General features: G+C 35.9%; 1 pseudogene; it reads left to right on the top strand.

Annotated features, from left to right (window-relative positions):
• The first annotated feature begins 3,911 nt into the window (after positions 1–3,911).
• Positions 3,912–8,438, top strand: part of LOC149553522 (uncharacterized) — a 32,189-nt pseudogene continuing 27,662 nt past the window's right edge.

The raw sequence follows: 8,438 nt of genomic DNA, 5'->3' as shown, positions 1-8,438 counted from the left end.
ACTTTCCTCAAATTGTACATCCTTCTCCACAAAAATCTCATTAGTCTTAGAATCCATAAGTCTATATGCCTTAACACTATCTTCATAACTATTGAAAGTACAAGGCCTAGGTGTTGGTGCCTTCCATCCTTTGGAAGATATGTTTTTCCATGCTGGACAACTAAAGACTATGAAGTGACTCACAATTGGTTTTCTTCCACACCATGCCTCAAAAGAAGACTTACCATCTAAGGCATTATGAGTAGACATATTAATATGTGAGTGGCACTACTAATGACTTTGACTTTAAGTGTTGGATCAAGATACTTGGCTTTTATCATGCAACTTGCCATGGTTTTAAGAATCCTAATCCTCAATGCTACAACATCTATCTTCTGTGGACTAAATGCTGATGGATTTTGAAGATCAATCCCCTCAAATTTTCAAAATTCTTTAAGTCTTCTATCCACATATCTACTTTTATTGTCCATCCAAAGAACCTTGATGTCTTTCCTTGATTTCTATTCAACATGACTCTTGAAGGCTTGAAGCTTATCAACCACTTCATTCTTGTGATGAAGGAAGTAGACCCATGTGTATTGTGAAAAGTCATCAATGAAAGTATGGATGTAGCAGCCTTGCTTGACTGATGTCACTACAAAAGGACCTGCTAAAACCATGTGAACCAACTGAAGAAAAATTGGAGCTCTTGAGGACTTCCCTTTATCATACTTCTCCTTGAGATGCTTATCCACTGAACATGATGAATACTCACCCTTAGAAAAGGTACTGTTAGGTAGACCTTTGACCATGTGTTTGAAGAAAATTTATTGATGATGGCGAAAGGCAAGATGACCAAACCACTCATGCCATAGTTTTCTTTGTGAATTAGATTGAGTTAACAAGGCATGTGAAGGAGACTTAAGCACAAAGTGGGAGAAGGAATAAAGCCTATTTTCATGATTGACTTTTCCAACTACAACCAATGAATCATCTTTGAGATTGTGCACCATCACTGAATCTAGAAGGAACTCAACTTTGTTTCCATCTCCAAGGTGAGTGATTTGGTAAATTGGGAGGAGATTGGAGCTAAGGTTTGAAACATAGAGAACATCTTTGAATTCCCCATTTTCCATCTCCACATGTCCTTTCCCTTCAACTTCCACTTTAGTATCATCTCCCACAAAGATGTGTGGTACTTGTGACTGCTTTAATGAATAAATGTATCCCTTTGAAGAACCAATTCGATAGGAGGAAACTGAGTCAAGAGTCCATTTCATTGAAGAACTTGTATTTTCCATAAGTGCTTGGCCTTTTCCCTTTGAAGTGGGTGGTGTTGAATCCTTAGAAGTACCTAGCACTTGAATCTTTTTCTTTCTTAGTAGGTTTTCCAACTCATCGATTCATTTAGTCTTGCAATGATGCTCATCATGATTTGGCTTTTTGCAATATGCTCAAAAAGGTTTTTCCTTCTTTTCACTACTTCCCTTCTTGTTGGAAGAAGAATTGCCTTGTTGTGAGGATGATTGTTGTGTCTCAGATTGTGATTTCTACTTCTACTACTTCTTGTTGTTAGAACCTTTTTCTCCTTGACTTGATTAGTTCTCATCACTAGCCAACAATGCTTTGGTCTTTGATGTCATGAGAAGACCCAAATCTATCAAGTGAGATTGTTCAACAATCAACATCTTTGAAAATGCAACAAATGTAGGCTTTTGTAAAGCACTTCCCATGGTTAACCTATGAGTATTATAACTTGAAACAAAGGAAGCATACTCTAAAGGTAGCATGTTTAGGATATGATGAATCAACTTGTCCTTCTTCATGGGATTTCTAAAATCCTTAAGTAGTGCCCTATACTCATTGGCTTTGTTGATGCAATCTTGAATTGTGTCAAAGTTCTTTGGATCCAATAGAAGTAGATTGTCCTCAATCTAAAATCCCTTTTCCTCATCCACCTTACCATACATTACTTCAAGTTTGTCCCATGCAGCTTTGGATTCCTTGAAGCTGGTAATGTGAAAGAAGATATCTCTATGTACGTAACTCCTGATAATTCCTAAAACCTGATTGTCTATAATTTTTCAATCAATGAGTTCTTTAGCATTAACGAGTTTTGGAATTGTACCATCAACATAAATATTTAGACCTTTTTCCATTAATCTACTCCATACAATATCTTTCCATGTACAATAATTTCATGAAGTTAGAAGTGGAGCTACAGGTGAACCCATTATGTAGAAAACCAAAATAGCACAAAAGAGAGACACAAGAACACAGTACACACCCTCCCTTTTCACTCAATCAAAAGACACCCCCAATAAAAGATGCTTTTGGTAGTTTATATGTAGTGCATATTCAATAGGCCACTTGTCAAAATGTACAAAGTGAACATCTAATTTTTGCCTTTTACAACTACCTTTTGAGCCCCAAATCTATCACTAAGAATTGTAGCTCAGATGTAAAACATTTTTGAAAAGTAATCAAAGCAATACAATGTAGAAAAAAATATAATTCTAAAAGTGAGATTTTTGTCCACACAACCCTAGAATCTAATTATATATCTATAAAGTAGATGAAAAATAATGCACTTTCAAAAAAATAGAACCTAAAAAAGTGTCTAGATGAGCCTATATGGAGTGTTTAAAGTTGCAAAATGCAGGATTGAATAGTTATAGTTGCCAAAACACACATTTAATAAAAAATCCTTCAACCAAAACTAGAAAAGAACACACCAATGAAAATTTTAGGAAATTCTACCCAAAATTAAAAAAATTGCACTGATTTGGAGTTCAAATGACCAAGTTATGGCATCAAAAAATCAAGCTACCAAATAAAAAATGCATCTGAAGAGGGGTCTGAGTAGAAAATTGCATGCTCAAATTTGACAATCAAATGGCTATTGTAGTAGTTATAAAATCCCTAGAAATGATGGTCAAATGACTGTCAAATTTAACATAATGAAATGTTGACTTGGCAAAAATTCAGCCTCCTAGGGTGACGTAGCAACTGACTGAACTGTAGGGATAGTATAGATGTGACACATGGCATATGATCCTATGTTGAGCTAGCACTAAGATGGAGTACAGATCCTACATGTCAAGGAAGACATGTGGCAAGATGTGGTTGGGCCATGCTACTAAGGTATCACTGAGCTATGCATAGTGCATTGGGTGATGTGGTAGCATAGGTGTCAGGAAAGCAGGTTCACATGACATTGTTGTTGGTGATCTAAGCTATATAGTTGACATGTCACAATGCTTTGGTGACTATGTTACATTGTACTTATGTGGCCAATGAGTAGACTAGGTAGGTGGGCAGTCAGGTGTCTACTGACATGGATTGCTACTATTAGAATTTGTGTTGGGAAGCAAAGAGTCAGAAATTGGTAATGCTGGCAAAAAAAATGAAAAACTAGTGGTGGTGCTATGGGTTTAATCCCACATGCACCACAAAATGGGTGCAAAGGTTGTTTAAATATAAATGGCTATGGAAGGTAACTCATAGCTATTGGAAGTTGAAAGGTAGTCACTATCTGTGGATGGTTGGTTGGCCAGTGATTGGATTTAGATTACTGTGAATGTAATATCTTTGTTGGATTGTTGAGTATGTTCGGCCAACACTATTAAATGGGTCCACCAATCCAAACAAAATATTCTCTGTAGGGGTTGGGGTGTCACTACCTAGTTCTTTCAAAAAAAAATCTCTACTGGTCCACCTGGCCAAATTCTTTTTAAAAAAATCTATCTAAAAAATGCAGAGAAAAATCATATTAGAAAAACAATTAAATAGATCTAAAAATGACCATACCCAAACTTGTAAATCAGGGCCTTTGTGTGCCGATTTGCAAAAAAAAGTTGCCTCACAATCAACTTTACCCTATGGTAGGCGAGTTTATAGTCAATTTTCACCAAATCAACATTCCAGATGCAATGACGAGGTACGTTCTGGCTTTAGATGCTTCCAATTTTTGCAATACTCTGGATGTGGTCGAGGTGCTAAAGCAACAATAGTCTTGAATGACTATTTGAAGAGAAATTCTCCAAGCTCTATTACCATGTAAGAATTTTCATTAGGAAAAAATTCACCCAAGAACAAAGAATTCAAACACAAGCACAACTATAGACCAGAAGGAGTATGATAAAAATATAGATATATATTTGATTCAATGTGAATAAAAGTACACTAGGAGTGTCTATATGTAAAGGCCTCTAAGATGCATCTAGAATGCCTAAGAATTAGCATCATGATAAGTCATACAACTAGACACATGTCCACCAAATATAAGTTATCCTCCATTAAGCATGAAAGAAGTGTGATGATGAGAGGATAAGCCTACAATGGTGTAGCATGCAAATTTATGTTGTAGACAACATGTGCTAGAAAGCGAGTGCAAATAACTATGTTGTCAACATGACAAATCATAAAGTTATGCAAACTTCTAAGTGTCTCATAAAATATGATGGCTCCTAATTTAACAATGTTTAAACAACCAAGTATGCAAGGCAAGAATGCGTCTATGGGTAGCTATCTCCAATAATGGACACACTTCACCAAGAACCTGGGCCAACTATAAGGCTATACTCCTTCTGCACTTCAGGCTCTGCAAAACCTAGGCAAGTAGACCTATAGATTCTTTATATGGTACCAGTTATCAAAGCATATACTGAATCTAATGTAAAGCAGATAAAAATCGCTAAATCTTCTATACTTACCGAGGAATCACAAGCATGAAATAGCTAAGAACATACTTCATGAAACTGGCAAGCTAAGTGCGTGTTAACATTGAATAGATTTCAACATAAAAGGGAAAAATGATTTAATATGTTGATATTAGCAAGACCCAAGTATGAGCATCAGAACTTAATGATCCTATCTCTTATTAGTACCTTATCTATTGGGAAATTAAATGAATCATAACCATACATCTCCTGGAATCCTCAGATGTATCTCTACATCAAGATCCCTGATCTATCTTTCACCTTGTGAATAGACATCTGCTATAGGATGAATCTCATACTCAGAACATCCTATCACAAAATCTGCAAACCCTGTGACAAACATCAAGCAATTACATGGTTCTTTTCCGCACCGGCAAGACATTTTAATCACATACATTCCTAAATGAAATGCAACCTAATCTATGCTCTTTGATCACAACTTAGAAGAAATAACAGATCCATAATCAGGAGACAAGATTTAGACTAAACTTAAAACCTTTGCTACTCTTTATTTGCTTTCCTTGAAACCAAATACATGAAATGTACAGAAAACAACTCATAAATCACCTAACAGACTAGAACTATCTACATAAAACATAAATGATGTTCAATACCACTAAGAAATGTTGGGTGTGTGGCTTTCACAGCCTAAGCATAGCTCCAAGAATTGGAAATTAGAAAACCAACCAATAACCTATTTTAGAGAAGAAGAAATAATATGTAAGGAGAGAGAAATTCTCGGATTGAATTTGCAGTCGACAAGTGTAACTTCAGAATTCCCCTTCAAGAAGATGAAAAAAACCTCTCTCCCCCTTCTCTCTATAACTGCATATCATATCTAATCCTCATCATTTGGCCTCTACTAGGCAGAAATATCTCAAAAATCTGATGATGAAAAGCATGTAACTGATCCTGATGTAAAAGTGAATTCAAGGTAAAAGTAACAAATCAGTTGAAAATGCCTTGAGAAGACAAGGAAACAACCTCAAGTTGATTTTCTTCACTTTCAAATTGCAAAAGACCTTCAAAATCGTCCTCTAACCAATCTTAATCATCACTGAAGAACTCAACCTATTCTGTCGCCAATGCCTTTGATTTCAAAAATTGTCCTATAACTTGAACCAGGAAGCACCTGTGCAAAAACAAACTCCAGATTTTGAAAGTTCATCTTTTCCTGGTTCCAACAGTATATTGGAGTGCCCAATTTGGTTAAAAATTGCCCCAAATAGCGTCGTTTGAAATTTCAAGCTATGTTCACAAATTTGCACATTAAAATGCCAATAGTTTGAACTATAGAATATTTAAGAACTAAATTTTTTTTTTTTTAGGTTTGATTGATTCAATGTGCACACATGGGAATATTTTTGAATTAAAAATTTCCTCTTACCCTCTAGATAATCAGACAATGCCACTTGTCAACCTCTGACTTGCTCTGACCATCACAGCGCCACGTCATTGAACACGGGACCCATTGCCACGTGTCATTTTCTCGTTAACTCGCTATGCTATCGCGTGAGCATCTCTCTCATAGCGAGTTAATGACCACCCTCGGATTATCCACGTGTCCCAATTCCCTTTCATCTGAACTCATCCATCTTTCACCGGATTTCTAAATTTTTTCATCGACTTACTAAGTCGCTAGCCAGATAGTGCCATAGCGACTTGCCAAATTTTTTACTTTTCCGGCCAAATTTGAATTTTCTAGCGAACTTGAATTTTTTGGTAACGTTTTTGGATTTTGCATCAAAATTTAACATAGGCATCCTGCCAGTTGGCCGACCACAAGTCCATGCACACGAGCTGGCTTTCACAAAAGCCTCTTGCCTTTTAGACATTCTAAGATGTGTAAGCCTTTGTATTTAAAGAAATAAGAAAATCATTTCCCACTCAATGTGGGATAATACCTATTGTATTTGCCTCAACTCCCCTGTAGATGCTGATTTCTACACAATGAAGAGCTATCCAGCTCCTTTGGCATGAGTTGCTTATTCTAAACGTGGAGCTCCATCTTGTTGGTCGGTTTTTGCTATGAATCTACAAACTTTTCATGGTAATGGTCATTTCTTATGCACATTTGTGTTTATAATGCAGCTGCCCCCTTCAAAAACATGGATGCACCTTTGGAGAAGCCATGGGCTTGAAAAATGGGGGGTGTTTGCTTCCTTTTTTATGCACATATGGTCTTTTATTCATTGCTTGGTCTTTTTATGCACATATTTATTCTCAGACTCCCCCAGATGTAAAAGAAAAAGATTATTGTAAGGGGAATGTTGATTTCCATCAAAATGACTGTAGATCTTTTGGAGGTACATTCCCAACATTCCAAATCTTCAATGCATCAAGATCAATAGTCAATTTGCCAAGAACATGCAGTAACGTTATTAGAAGTTCTTCAAGACTTTATCAATCTCCTTTGTTAATCAGCAATTTTGAAAGGTTTATAATGATTAAAATCATTATAATCATTGTCCCTTTTCTCTTATGTAATTGTGCATAACCTTTCCCTTTTTAGAAAATCCTTTATTTTCCTTTTAAACAATTGACATCCTCCTATTTATCCCATGATTGCAATGTAATGACTGGAATTAGAACAATCACTGGAACATTTTAAAAATCTATTTTAATCATTTCCGCACTAGTGTAAAATTTGTGTCTGGAGGCCCGCCAGGTGGCTATAAAAACTAACTCAGTCAAGAAACCGGGCCACAAAAATTTGCATGAGTGTTGAATCCTACATGCTTTATCATATTACAAATTTTCAGCCCATGAGAAGTTTCCAGTCAAAATATTTTAATCGTCGAACATCCATACTTCAAATATCCTGCAGGCAAACAATGTTAAAAAACATAAACTGGGCTCGGGTTTGACATTATAAACTGATTTATTGACCACTTGGGGTTCTAAAAACTAGGATATAGGTTGTTTGCCATGGAGAGAATATAATTCCATGTTTTGGGCTCATGACGAATCACAGGGCACATTTGGAAAATTTTCGAAAATAGGCACTTGGAAATTTTAACTAGGAAATGTGTCAAAAAGTGGATTTTGGCAAATGTATAGACATATGAAAGTATGCAAATGGATTTTTCATGACATGAAAATTGGCATAGTTGAAGAATTTTTAGGAGACCACATAATGATATAATCCATTTAGGCTCACCAATCATAGGATCAAAGTTATAATGTGCCGAACAGGGGTACGGATCAATCTGGATACCTTAGCCATAACAAAACAATGTAAATTGGGTTTTTGATCATATTAGCAAACTGATCAAATGGATTCGTCATGATCTCAAAGTTGGAACATATAAATTGTATGACCCCTAGAATACAATGAAAAAAGAATTTTTTCATTTGGAACAACTAGGTCAAAGATGTGATTGGTCGAACAGGGCTTCCCAGAATTGTGAACTAGTCAAATGCATAAAACAGTAAATGACCAACTTTGGGGGGTGCAAAACCTAGTCAAACGGATTCAAAATGACTTGAAAATTGAAAAATAGGTTCTTTGTTATGCATACTAAACATTCCCAAAGTTTCTAGTCATGAAAAATTCTTGGGTAAAAGATATTTAGATGCAAACTGGGCCTCTGATTGTTATTTGACACTTGGGCAGAATTGCAAATTTTGACACTAGCTCAAAATGGGACTTCGCAGAATGGTTCGAAATGTCAGTTTAACTTCATAGAACACATAGCTGCACTAAATGAAAGGTGTTAGAAACATTAAACACCTCTT

This window comes from Cupressus sempervirens, chromosome 6 (genome assembly GCF_028749045.1).
Source record: "Cupressus sempervirens isolate cs-2001-9-10 chromosome 6, ASM2874904v1, whole genome shotgun sequence".
Taxonomy (NCBI): domain Eukaryota; kingdom Viridiplantae; phylum Streptophyta; class Pinopsida; order Cupressales; family Cupressaceae; genus Cupressus; species Cupressus sempervirens.
Note: the sequence above shows the minus strand (reverse complement) of the source record. Positions and strands in the feature narration are given on the sequence as shown.